Raw genomic sequence first — 13783 nt, forward strand, 5'->3', positions numbered from 1 at the left:
TTATTATGGCTGCTCTAGTCTCTTTGCTTTTCCATATAAATATAAGAATTAGATTGCCTTTATCGCCAAGAATATCGCTGAGATTATGAGTGCAATTCCATTAAACCTATAGATCAAATGACATTTGATCTGTTGAGTCTTCCAGTCCTTGATCATAATATGTCTCTTCATTTATTCACATCTATTTTAAAATCAGTGTTTTGAGGTTTATGGTATATAGTTCCTGTAAAAGTTTTCTTAGATGTATACCTTGATATTTCATTTTTTGGAGCTATTTTAAGTGGTATTGTGTTTTAAATTTTGGTATCCAATTGCTTATTGCTGCTGTATGAAAATATGATTGGTGTTTGTGTTGGCTGTGTAGCCTTCAACCTTGCTAAATACATTTATTAGCTCTAGGAAGTTTTTAAAGTAGATTTCTTGGCTTTTCTACACATTGTGAAACTGTTCTAATCTGTATGCATTTTATTTTATTTTTTTTGCTTTATTTCTTGCTTTATTTCACTTTATTTCTTTGGAATTCTAGTAATATTGAGTTGGAGTCTTGAGAGTAGACATCTTTGTCAAGTTCCTGGCCTTAGAAGGAAAGCATTCACTGTTTCATGTAAGTATATGTTAGCTGTAGTTTTTTTTTTGAGAATGCCTTTTCTCAATACATTGAGAAAGATCTCATCTATTCCTAGTTTGCTGAAGATTTTTTTAATTTAATTTTTTAAAAGATTTATTGAGAGAGGCAGAGGGAGAAGCAGGCTCCCTACCGGGAGCCTGATATGGGACTTGATCCCAGGACTCTGGGATCACCACCTGAGCCACAGATGCTCAACCACTGAGTCACCCAGGTGCCCCACATTGATTAATTTTTAAGACATTGAATGAGGTTTCTTTTCCCACCTAGTCATGGTGTATTTTTTATATTACTGGATTAGATTTGGTGATATTTTGTTGAGGATTTTTGCATCTTTGTTCATGAAGGATGTTAGTCTATAGTTTTCTTGTACTGTCTTTGCTTTTGTCATCAAGGTCATGCTAACTTCATAAAATTAGTTGAGAAGTGTTCCCTCCTCTTCTATTTTCTGGAAGAGACTGTGTAGAATTTGTGTAATATCTTTTTTTTAAAAGATTTTATTTATTTATTCATGAGAGACACAGGGAGAGAGAGAGAGAGGCGAGACATAGGCAGAGGGAGAAGCAGGCTCCACGCCAGGAGCCCAATGTGGGACTCGATCCAGGGACCTCAGAATCAGGCCCTGGGCCAAAGGCGGCGCTAAACCACTGAGCCACCCAGGGATCCGGTGTAATATCTTTTTTAAATGTTTGGCCGAATTCTCCAGTGAAACCATCTGGACCTGGAAATCTCTTTTCAGAAGATTTTGACTATAGATTCAACTCTTTCATTAGTTATAAGGCAATTTGGGTTATTTAAGGCAATTTTCATGAATTTTGATATTTTGAAGTTAAAAATTAAAAAAATTATTTTTTATTATTTTATTTTACTCTGCAAGTTTTTTTTTTAAATATTCTATTTATTTATTCATGAGAGACACACAGAGAGAGACAGAGACGTAGGCTGAGGGAGAAGCAGGCTCCCTGCAGGAGCCGGATGTGGGACTCGATCCTGGAACTCTGGGATCACACCCTGAGCCAAAGGTAGACACTCAACCACTGAGCCACCCGGGTGCCCTGGACATACATTTAACCACAGGGGTCTGTGCAAGTGGCATCATGGAATCTGTAGACTTAGCTGAGTCACAGCTTCCAGAGTGCTATTCCCTGTCTCCCTAACATAGCTGTTTCACCACTCTTGCTGATTTCTTTGTTGGCTTCTTTCTCTTTTTCTTCTCCTTTGTTGGTTTTCACTTTTTCTCTTTCTCTTTTGGCTCCTTTCTCTTCTGCTTGTCCACTGTCAGCTGCTTTCTCTCTTCCATGGTTGCCTTCTTTCTCTTGTCACGAACACTGGTGTAAACTGCTTTGTTATAGCCTTCCCGGTTCCGAGCAATTTCAATAGCAAGAAATTGTATCCTGGGGGCAAATATGGTATTTTCTTCAGTGTAGCCCTGATAACAATCCAGTCGAAGCAAAGTACCACAGTTGAAGTCTTCTACAACCCCGTCAAACTTCAAGCAGAATGGTCTCCACTTCTCTTTAGTGGACTCTGATTTGAGTTCTTCTGGATCCGACACATCCATCCTGAGTTTCTCAAAAGTTTTCTGAAACTCAGAATAGATTTGGTCATCCACTGTGGTGAGTTTCAGGAACTGTGGGTCAACTGATGAAATCAGCTTGTAGTAGACTTCAGCATGCTGCATTGCTTTCATGGCCCAAGCCATCTTGATATCAAGATCATTGCCATAAGACTCGGCTGGGAGGAAAAGAGCATGTGCCACAGACACCAGTTCCCCAGGAACCGGCTCAGCATTTCCCCTAGTTGTCTCCATGTTGAACCCTACAAAGTCAGCACCCGTTTCCTGGAAATGACTAATTAGCATGCAGTGTATGTAGCCTGTTGGAAAAGTGCAAATTTTTATTTAAATTCCAGTTAGTTAACATACAATGTAATATTAGTTTCAGATGTAGAACTTAGTGATTCATCACTTCCATCCAACATCCAGTGCTCATCACAAGTGTCCTCTTTAATACCCATCACCTATTTAACACATTCCTCTGCCCACCTCCCCTCCTATAACCCTCCCTCAGTTTTTCTTCTACAGTTAAGAGTCTGTTTTCTGGTTTGCCTCCCCCCCATGTTCATCTATTTTGTTTCTTAAATTCCACATATGAGTGGGATCAAATGGTATTTGTCCTCTGACTGACTTATTTTGCTTAGCATAATACTCCCTAGCTCTATCCACATCATTCAAATGGCAAGATTTCATTCTTTTTTATGGCTGAGTGATATTTCATCGTATACATAAACCACTTCTTCTTTATCCACTTATCTATGGATAGACATTTGGTCTCTTTCCATAATTTGGCTATTATTGATAATGCTGCTATAAACATGGGGGTGCATGTATACTTTTGAATCAGTATTTTAGTATCCTTTGGGTAAAAACCTAGTAGTACAATTGCTGAATTGTAGGGGAGCTCTATTTTTAACTTTTTGAGGAACCTCCATACTGTTTTCCAGAGTGACTGCACCAGTTCACATTCCCACCAACAGTGTAAGAGGATTCCCTTTCTCTGTATCCTTGCCAATATGTGTCATATCCTGTGTTGTTAATTTTAGACATTCTCCTGGTGAAGTGATATATCGTTATAGTTTTGATTTGTATTTCTTTGATGATGAGTGATGTTGAACATCTTTTCATGTGTCTCTTAGCCATCTGGATGTGTTCTTTGGAACAATGTCTATCATGTCTTCCCATTTTAAAAAAAGATTTTATTTATTTATTTGGGGGAGAGAGAGAGAGAGCAAGAGCGAGCACATGAGTGGGGGTAGAGGCAGGGAGAGAGGAAAAAACAGACTCCTCGGTGAGCAGGGAGCAGGGCTCAATCTCATGACTCTGAGATTATGACTTGAGCCAAAGGCAGACACTTAACTGACTGAGCTATCCAGGCACCCTTTCTGTCCATTTTTAAACTGGATTATTTATTTACTAGGTGTTGAATTTTACAAGTTCTTTATAGATTTTAGATACTTACCCTTTATCAGATGTCATTTGCAAATATCTTCTTCCATTCTATAGGCTGTCTTTTAGTTTTGTTGATTGTTTCCTTCCTTCACCGTGCAGAAGCTTTTTATCTTGATGAAGTCCTGATAGTTTATTTTTGCTTTTGTTTCCCTAATATTTCAAAGTTTTTAAGGAATTGGTCTGATTCATCTTAGTTCTATTTATGTGCATTGAATTGTTTGTAGTATTCTTTTATCATTCTTTTAACATCTGAGATTTGTAGTGATTCCTTCTTTCTTTCCTGATAATTGGTAAGTGTGTCTTTTCTCCTATTTTCTTGTTGGTCTTGCTAGAGGTTTTCAATTTTAATGATCTTTTCAAAGAACCACCTTTTGGTTTTGTTTTCTCTTGTGCCCCACCCCTCTCTCTCTCTTTTTTTTATTTAGTTTTAATATCATTGATTTCTGCTTTTATCTTTACTAATTATTCCCTTTTGTGATATTTTTGTTTATTATACTTTTTTTTAAGATGGAAATTTAGTTTATGGATCTGAGACTGTCTTCTTTCCTAATATTAGTATGTAATGACATGATTACTGCATAAACACTGCTTTAGCTACATATCACACCTTTTTGTATGTTATATTTTTATTTTCATTCAGTTTAAAGTATTTTCTGACTTCCCTTGAGACTTCCTGTTTGATTTATGGATTATTTAAGTGTGCTTTTAAGTTTCCATATGTTTGAAGCATTTTTTTTTTTTTGCTGTTTTTGATTTTTAACTTAATTCCTTTGTGGTCAGATAACTTTGTATGATTTAAATTCTTTTATGCTTGATATGGATAATTTTATGAGCCAGTATATGTTCTTTCTTCTTCTTCTTAAAAAAATTATTTGTTTATGTTAGAGAGAGCTAGTGTGTGCATGCAAGGGGTGGACGGATAGAGGGAGAGGGAGAGAAATCTCAGGCAGACTCCCTGCTGAGTGTGGAGCCCCACTCAGGGCTCAATCTCCCAACTCTAAGATAGTGACCTGAGCCGAAACCAAGAGCTGGTTGCCCAACCAACGATGTCATCCAGGCACTCCACAATAAAATATTTTAAAATTAACTCTGACATTAATTTTTTTAGACATAATGCTATTTCACACTTAATAGACTGCAGCATAGTGTAAACAACTCGTATACATAAGAAAACAAAAAAATTCATTTGACTTGCTTTATCGTGATATTTGCTTTATTGCAGTGGTCTGGAACTGAATCCACAGTATCTCTGGGATATGCCTGTGCCCCGAAGTAGAATTGCTGGATCATATGCCTTGTGCTTCTTTTTTGGCCTTGTGTATTTTTTGAATATAGATTTAGTGATATTACATTTTGCCATATTAATATTGACATATGTCCTTTTCACCCATTGCATTTAATCTATTCATTATTTCAATGTGTATAATTACAGTAACTGATAATCCCTTGTTTTAATATATCTTCAACCAAGCCACTGATTAAAGCATTGACTAGATTAAGAGTAAGAAAAAAAACCTTGTAAGACTGTTATAAAAGACATATAGATTAATTCATTCATTCATCACATTTTATTAAGTGCCTACTGTATGCCAGGTATTTTCTAATCTCCTGGGGATATTAAGGCGAATAAAATTAAATCTGTTGACAGAGATCCAGAAAACAATGTACTTTGGGTATTGCTCTTCAGTCATCAGAATGCACCTAACTTTACTAAATCAACACAAATATTTTGAGCCTGGGTCAGGATCTGTGATGCATAGAGAAGGTACAGCATTGAACAAGCCAATGACAGTCCCTGTCATCATAAAGTTGTCAGTCTTATCTGTACTATCATCTTGTTTTGGTTGCTACATTTTGCCTACCAGGCTATCATGAAAGAAACTTTGTCATGACTTTCTGAAATCCCTAACTCATATTAGTGATCCTGCTCTACCAATGTAGACATCTTATTAGAAACGAAAAAGAGGTTAATTGCTCTGAGTTATCTCTAGTTTCTTTTCTAAATGCTAACCAACTCTATGTTTAAGCCACTTTACATTTTCTAAAGCCTGATATCAGCAAATCCTCAGAATCTAGAATCCAGTCTTTCCCTTTCAAAAAGGCAAGCTATTTATCTTTAATTTTAACTACTCTCTGCCAACTTGAACTGTATCCAACCCATTTTCCGTCTTGGTAGACCTCCCTCTATCTTCTATTGTCCATTTCTGCTCTGTTTTTAGACTTTACCTTCTTTTTCTCTGGTTATATTCCCACTTATCTCTCTTGGAACCTTCTCTAGAGGGAGGAAGTGGATAACCACAATCAGAGCAATTGATCTTTAGAAAGAGAACCACAAAGATGATGAATCCCATTGCTATTATCTGTGCTTAGGTCTTACTGTGAATATAGATGTTTGGTATTAGACCAATATTCATTAGTTGTATATACACTCTCTTGGTTTGACTGTGTTTCAAGGCTAGGAGAGTGGTTGCATATGGAACTGTTGGCAGAAAGGATTTACTTCAGGACAAAATGAGTTAAACAGAAAGTATTTATATTTTCTAGATATGGCAGTGCCTGTTCCTCTTATGGGCACTTTCTCAGTGCCCCTGGAATCTAGATAAAACTCTAAGTATGAAAAGAGTCATTACTATTAAAACCAAAATCTTCTCTTTCCTCTCTTGTAATGATAGCATGATAATTTCCATACATCGAGAGTTGATTAATACTTAATGTTGAATTCCAGTGCTAGTAACTTCAAAAGGCGCTGGTAAATCTTGTGATCCAGCCACCTTTCTGTGACAGATATAGCTATTACCTTACTTAATAAGACACTTTAAAATAACGCAAACAACAGCAATAAAAACAACAGTGCAGCAATGACTCAGTCTCTTGCAAAACCCTGATTCTACATGTATGCTATGCAAACTATACTTCCAAATAATTGCCTTATACTGTCCTCCCTTTCTCTCTCATTTCACAATACAAGACTTTCCCACTAAAATCAATCACTCTTTGTCTCAGCTCATGTTTTCCTATGTACAGGAGTTAGAATGGTTCTAGACAGTTAATTAGCCATAAATCCATCTCTAAAACACAGAATCCGTCAGCTGCTTTTGTAAATTCTCGATGTTCCATTTTGCTTCAGTGCCTTTTTTATAAACCTAATTGTGTTGATGCACTGGCATATTTATTGTTCACCTTTTCACCCTTTATGCTGATCCCTGGCTGCCCACGGGGTCCTTTCAATAGATCAAAACCACAATCCCCTTGTGTAAGAAAGGTCACATTTACTCTGACAATGGGAACCCACAGCCATGTGTTGCCTCAGTGTGGGTCATCAAGGGGCACATCAAAGCAAGGCTGTGACTTGCATGGATCCCTTTTGAGTTTTTACTTCCCCAGTTTCAGACAGAGGCACAGGAATGATTTTTTAAAAATCTTGACTGTCATCTCACACTCATTAAGAGTTCTGAGAGGGAAAATGGGAAGTGCTTATTAAAAAGAAATGTCTTTTCTCCACTCAAGCTTGGGCCAGAATTTTTCTGGATGTGACTCAGGACAAGTAAAGAATAGAGTGGGAGAATCTGGCAGTTAAGAGAATTCAGCTGTTAAGCTTCCTGGACAGCAAGAGACATGTGGAGGAAGTGAGTTTTGCCATCTGCTAGGTTAGTTTGCTCATTTATCCTTTTTTCCATCCATCCATCCATCCATCCATCCATCCATCCCTTACATTGTAGAGATGTTAGAAGCAAAGACCCCTTTGGGGCATGAATGAGGTTTAAAGACTATGAAGATGGGAATTTGGGTAAACTGGAAGGCACAGGCCCCATCTTAAAGAGGTGGCCGCTACTCAGTCTTCTTAGCATCTTCTAAGCAAGAGTACAGGTCCAGTGTGAATTGAATTCAGCCCAGTGTGAACAAAATTCTCAGAGAAGCAGAAAACCAGCTTTTTATGAGAGATCTCCCAACTTTTAAATGTTGACGACAACTGTTTGAAAGTTGTAAAATCACTGTGCAGAATGGATCTGCAGGTTGAATTTGACTAGCACTTCAGGACATCCAAAGCTCCACTGTCCTCCTAGAGTTTAGAGGAGAGCTGATGAGGCCAGAAGTGATTCCACTACCAAGTAGTGGATGATGAAGGCCAAATGGGAGAGAAAATAGTGATGATTTCAAGGAGAGAGTTTAAACTTAGCTGGGATAATCACGACTTCTTGGAAAAGCTAAAACTTGATCTAAGCCTTAAAGAATAGGTCTTGAAGACCTGGAAGAATTTTTTTTTTCTGGAAGAGTTTTGATAGGCTGTGATGGAGAGACAATTAGGAACTGGGGAAGAAGACATATATAAAGACACAGAAATAGGCAATCTTGGGGTAAGGGTAAAGTATTGTATGTAATCAAATTGAGAGTTTGTGTAAATCTGGAAAGAGGTTGAAACTAGATCATGAGGGCTCTGAAACCAGATTCAAAAATTAAATTTTAACATTCAACTGGCACTGAAGAGGCATTGAAGGATTTCAGAGAAATGAAAAAGACAAAATGTTTGAGGAATGTTATTTGATATCCATGTATAGGATAATGAGAAAGGGGAGACTGTAAGCAGAAACCTAGAGATGATTATAGCAATGCAGGCATAAACCAGGAAGAAGCAGTGGTAAAAGAAAAGGGATGGAAGAAAATCCTGAGAAGAAAGCATGAGCAAGAGTAATTTTTTTTAAGATTTTATTTATTTATTCATGAGAGACACAGAGAGAGGCAGAGACACCGGCAGAGGGAGAAGTAGGCTCCAAGCAGGGCGCCTGACATGGGACTTGATTCCGGGTCTCCAGGATCCCACCTGAGCTGAAGGTGGCACAAAGCCACTGAGCCACCCGGGCTGCCTGTAATTGGTGTTAAAATATGCCAGGTCTATAGCTGAGATGTTCCTACTTTGGGTTTCTGACCCTCTTCTAGCCAAGGGAGGATGTGTGATGAAAGTTCTATGGGGTGATGGTAGGAAAATGGGGACACCAAGTAAGGTAGTGAATTGATGGCTTCCTGGTCTGTCATCTTACTAATTCATCTACTACTGGTGCCTGTCCTGGGGTTGGTGGGAGTTTTGTAGGAGTCCAAGGTTGGTGAAGTGACAAGTAGGGGTCAGGAGTCTGATAAAAAGATAGGGGTACCCTATCCTAACCAGCAGGGACCACAGATCACAGGAGCCAGGACTGAAGAGTAGATAATGATGGGACACAATAGGTTTCTGTCCTTGCATTCTTGGATGGGTGAACCAGACGTTAATCATGAAAGCACTCTATGTACTCTTTTTAGTATTTTGAGGGCTTGATTAATCAGTCAGATTTTGAATAGTAGATAACAAAGTCAAAATGCACTTTGATGTGGGAAGATATTGAATAGGATGTTCCAGAAAAAAGAGAGAAATTTATATGCTTGGTCTAATATTATCTTATTCAAAACACTGCCCCTATTTTTTTTGTCCTCTCTCCTATTATTTTATTTTATTTTTAAAATATTTTATTTATTTATTTATGAGAGGCACACACAGAGAGAGAGGGAGAGAGAGGCACAGACACAGGCAGAGGGAGAAGCAGGCTCCATACAGGGAGCCCGACGTGGGACCCGATCCCGGGTTTCCAGGATCAGGCCCTGGGTGGAAGGTGGCGCTAAACTGCTTAGCCACCCAGGCTGCCCCCTCTCTCCTATTATTGAAAAAAACTTGAGATATAATTAACTTTATCATTCACATCATACAATTCACAGTATATTGTAGAATTCACCCTCTTAAAGTACACAATTTAGTGACTTTTAGTATATTCACAGAGTTGTATAATGATCACACTAATTCCAGAGCATTTTCTGAATACAATGGTTGGGTCATAACTCTGTGTCTAACTTATTGAGGAACTACCTGTTTTTCACAGCAACTGCACTATTTTACATTTCTGCTGGCGGTGTTTGAAGGTTTTAATGTCTCCACATTTTTACCAATGTTTGCTACTGTTCTTTCTCTCTCTTTAAAAAATATTTTGGGGATCCCTGGGTGGCTCAGCGGTTTAGAGCCTGCCTTCCGCCCAGGGTGTGATCCTGGAGTCCCGGGATTGAGTCCCACTTTGGGCTCCCTGCATGGAGCCTGCTTCTCCCTCTGCCTGTGTCTCTGCCTCTCTCTCTCTCATGAACAAATAAAAAAAAATGTTGTATTATAGCCATTCTAATGGATATGGTAGTATGTCATTGTGGTTTATATATGTATTTCCTTGATGGCAGTGATATTGGGCATCTTTTTTTTACCTGCTTATTGGCTATTTGTATATCTTCTTTCAAAGAATATCTATTTTAATCCTTAGGTTACTTTTTTGTTGTCGTTGGATTGTCTCTGTATTCTTGAGTTTTAAGTCTTCTGCCATTTTTGCAGGCTTTACTTTTGTGCAAAAAAGGGTGGTCCACTTACACATACTGCCTCTGAATCCTTTCTTATGGTGAATTGACCAGTCCAACCATAACTGGTATATTATTTGGAATTTTTATACCAAGAATAGCAGTTGGTTCCAGCTTCAAAGATACTAGCACCCACTAGGCAGTGCCAGATCTTGAAGTTACTCCTCTGAGTTTTTGAGTTTTAATACATCCATCTTCCTTTTGTTCACCTAGCTTTTGGGGAGATAGCTGCTTCCTGATACAGTCTCTATTACAGTCTATATTACCTCAGACATCCCTGTGTGCTTTTTCAGTTTTCCAATATCTGTTTAACCAATTCCATATATTAAATTCTTTCTATGGAAACAACTGGTGTGTTTTCTGGTTTCCTGACTCGTTTGTTAAGTTACTTTAACTTGCTTAAATTTGTTAAGTTACTGTCCAATTCTAGTTCAAGATTCTAATTTAGCTTTTGCTGAACTAAGCTAAGCCTCTAGCTTTTGATCAGTAGTTGTTTTTTTAAAAAATATTTTATTTGTGAGAGACAGAGCATGAACGGGGGGGGGGGGAGTGGTTGGCAGAGAGAGGAGAAGCTGGCTCTCTGTTGAGCAGGAAGCATGATGTGGGGCTTGATACCAGGACCCCAGGAACATGACCTGAGCCAAAGGCAGACTCTTAACCAACTGAGCCACCTAGGTACCCCTAGTAGTTGTTTTTTTCATAAAGAAAGTCATTTGATAGCTATACCCACCTTTCTTGCTAAATTCAAACACATTTCTTCAAATTTATTTTGGACAGGAATGCACCTTAAAATAAGGAATTCCATGTCTAACATGTTAATGAGACTTTGTTGACTGATAATCCCATTAGATTTAGTGTTTGGAAGTGTCTTTCATATGGTTGTATCCCTGAGAATTCAATAAGACTCTCAGTATGCAGACATTCTACTGGACCCTAGGAAGAATATTAGGTTGTGGTAAACTCATTCCCTTGACCCTCATGAGGATTCTCATTAGCTGTACCCTGGTGTTTCTGTTCATGTATAACACCATCTCTGCAAAGATCCTTTTCCTCCCATCCTGCAGCCACATCCCTCTCTAACCAGTCCCCAGCAGCTATTCCAACTCACTGGCTTGTAGTGTTGAAAAGGTTATAAACTCATTGCTAAATAGAGAGGGATAGCCTAGTTTTTCCAGACTCAAAGGCTCACTGCAGCATATATGACAGGATAAGCAACTTTTCTGGAGAAGGAGAATGCTATTACAGACATCCCTGAAAACCAAATTTATTCTGTACCTCACACATAAAGCTAACAGGGAGGGATTCCTCAGTGCATTAGGAAAGCATAAAACTTAGGACTTTCTCCTGGGAGAGAAAAGCCCCACATGCATAGCCTAGAACCCCTAGCATTGACCCAGCAGGTACAGAAGGATGTCTAGGGATAAGGATCCAAGAACCTGAGAAACCTTGGCTGGGATCTCCTAGTGTCTCTACCTCCAGCTTCAGGACTATCCTCTGGCACTCCAGTTCCTTTTAGGAGAAATTCTCCTTGCCTTTCCTTTCTTTAGCCCCTTCCCCTTCCCTCTGGGTTTCCTCCAGCTTTCTCTTACAGTCCTCCCATACACTCCCATGCTTCACCATGCCATGATGGCCTGGAAGATGTCCCCCAACTTTCCCAGGTTTCCATAGTTTCCCTCAGAACAACTTTCTCTAGTCTTAGAGTGGGGGGTCCAGGGCCAGCCTGCAGACCTGGAGGTTCTGCTAAACCCTTCAGCAAACCCTGCCCTTCTGGAGGGAGAAACCTGGGAGTGGCAGAGTTGGGGAGACACCCCGGGCCTGTGGGGTAGTCAGGTGGCAGACTAAGAAAGGAATCCTCAGAAATGGGGATGTGGTGGGATTACATGGCCAAAATGGCATTTGATCTGAGTTTTTTCTTAAATTTTTATTAAATTCTAGTCAATTAACATACAGTGTAATATTGGTTTCAGGTGTAGAATTTGGTGATTCATCACTTACATATAGCACCCAGTGTTCAACACAACAAGTATCCTCCTTAATACTCATTACCCATCTAGCCCATCCCCTGCCCACCTCCTTTTAATCAACCCTCAGTTTTTTCTCTATAGTTAAGAGTCTCTTATGGTTTGTTTCCCTCTCTTTTCTTCCCCTTCCCCAATGACCACCTGTTTTCTCTCTTAAATTCCATATATGAGTGAGATCATATGATATTTGTCTTTCTCTGACTGACTTTGATTAGCATAATACCCTCTAGCTCCATCCACATCATTGCAAGTGGAAAGATTTCATTCTTTTTGATGGCTGAGTCATATTCCATTATGTGTGTACACACACACACATGCCACATTTTCTTTATTCACTCATCAGTCAATGGACATTTGGGCCTTTTCCATAATTCAGCTATTGTTGACACTGCTGCTATTAGTATCAGGGTGCATGTGCCCCTTGCTCATTAATGTCATTGTTTCAGTTCCACTTAAAAAATCTGTTTTCTGTACAAATGGCCAACAGACATGAAAAAATGCTCAACGTCACTTGGCATCAGAGAAATATAAACCAAAGCCACAATGAGATACCACCTCACAACAGTCAGAATGGGTAAAATAAACAAGTCAAGAAATGACATGTTGGTGAGGATGTGGAGAAAGGGGAACCCTTGTATGGTGTTGGTGGAAATGCAAGCTGGTGCGGCCATTCTGGAAAACAGTATGGACGTTCCTCAAAAGGTTGAAAATAGAGCTACCTATGACCCAGCAATTGCATTATTGAGTATTTACCCCAAGATACAAATGTGGTGATCCAAAGGGGCACCTCCAACCCAATGTTTATTGTTGCAATGTCCACAATAGCCAAACTACTGAAAGAGCCCAGGTGTCCATCGATAGATGAATGGACAAAGATGTGTATTCCATATAATGGAATACCAATCAGCCATAAAAAAATGAGATCTTGCCATTTGCAATGATGTGGATGGAACTAGAGGATTTGCTAAACTGAATAAGTAAATCAGAGAAAGAATTATCATATGATTTCACTCATATGTGGAATTTAAGAAACAAAACAGAGGATCATAGGGGAAGGAGGACAAAATAAAACAAGATGAAATTAGAGAGGGAGACAAACCCAAAGAGACTTTAATCATAGGAAACCAACTGAGGGTTACTGGAGAGGAAGGGGGTTGGGGGGTAAGGTAACTGGGTGATGGACATTAAGGAGGGCACATGATGTAATGAGCACTGGGTGTTATATAAGACTGATGAATCACTGACCTCTACCTCTGAAACCAATAATACATTATATGTGAATTAATTGAATTTAAATAAAAATAAATTTAAAAATCTGTTGCCTAAAGTGGGTTAACTTTAGACATAGTAAGACTTCAAAAATGGGTCTGTATATATTGTGAAATGATCTAGCATTGTATTTATATTTTTAAGTTCTGAATCATTAAAAAAGCTCTTATTGAGTATATTTGACTTATAACATGTAAATTTAAGGCATGCAATGTATTAATTTGATGTATTTATATACTGTAATGTGATTATTGGTGCAGTGATATTTAGCACCTTTGTCACATTACATATTATCCTTTCCTTTTAGTGGATGGGATAATGACGTTCAGTCGTTCAGCAAGTTTGATGATTGTAGTACAGTGTTGTTGTCTACATTCATTATACTGTGCATTAGATCTCTATGTCTTTTTTTTTATGATAGTCACAGAGAGAGAGAGAGGCAGA

General features: G+C 38.6%; 1 pseudogene; it reads right to left on the reverse strand.

The window, feature by feature from the left end:
* Positions 1 to 1746: 1746 nt before the first annotated feature.
* Positions 1747 to 2435, reverse strand: LOC129498418 (protein PBDC1-like; annotated as a pseudogene).
* Positions 2436 to 13783: the final 11348 nt, after the last annotated feature.

The sequence above is a fragment of the Nyctereutes procyonoides genome, unplaced genomic scaffold (genome assembly GCF_905146905.1).
Source record: "Nyctereutes procyonoides isolate TBG_1078 unplaced genomic scaffold, NYPRO_anot_genome, whole genome shotgun sequence".
Lineage (NCBI taxonomy): Eukaryota > Metazoa > Chordata > Mammalia > Carnivora > Canidae > Nyctereutes > Nyctereutes procyonoides.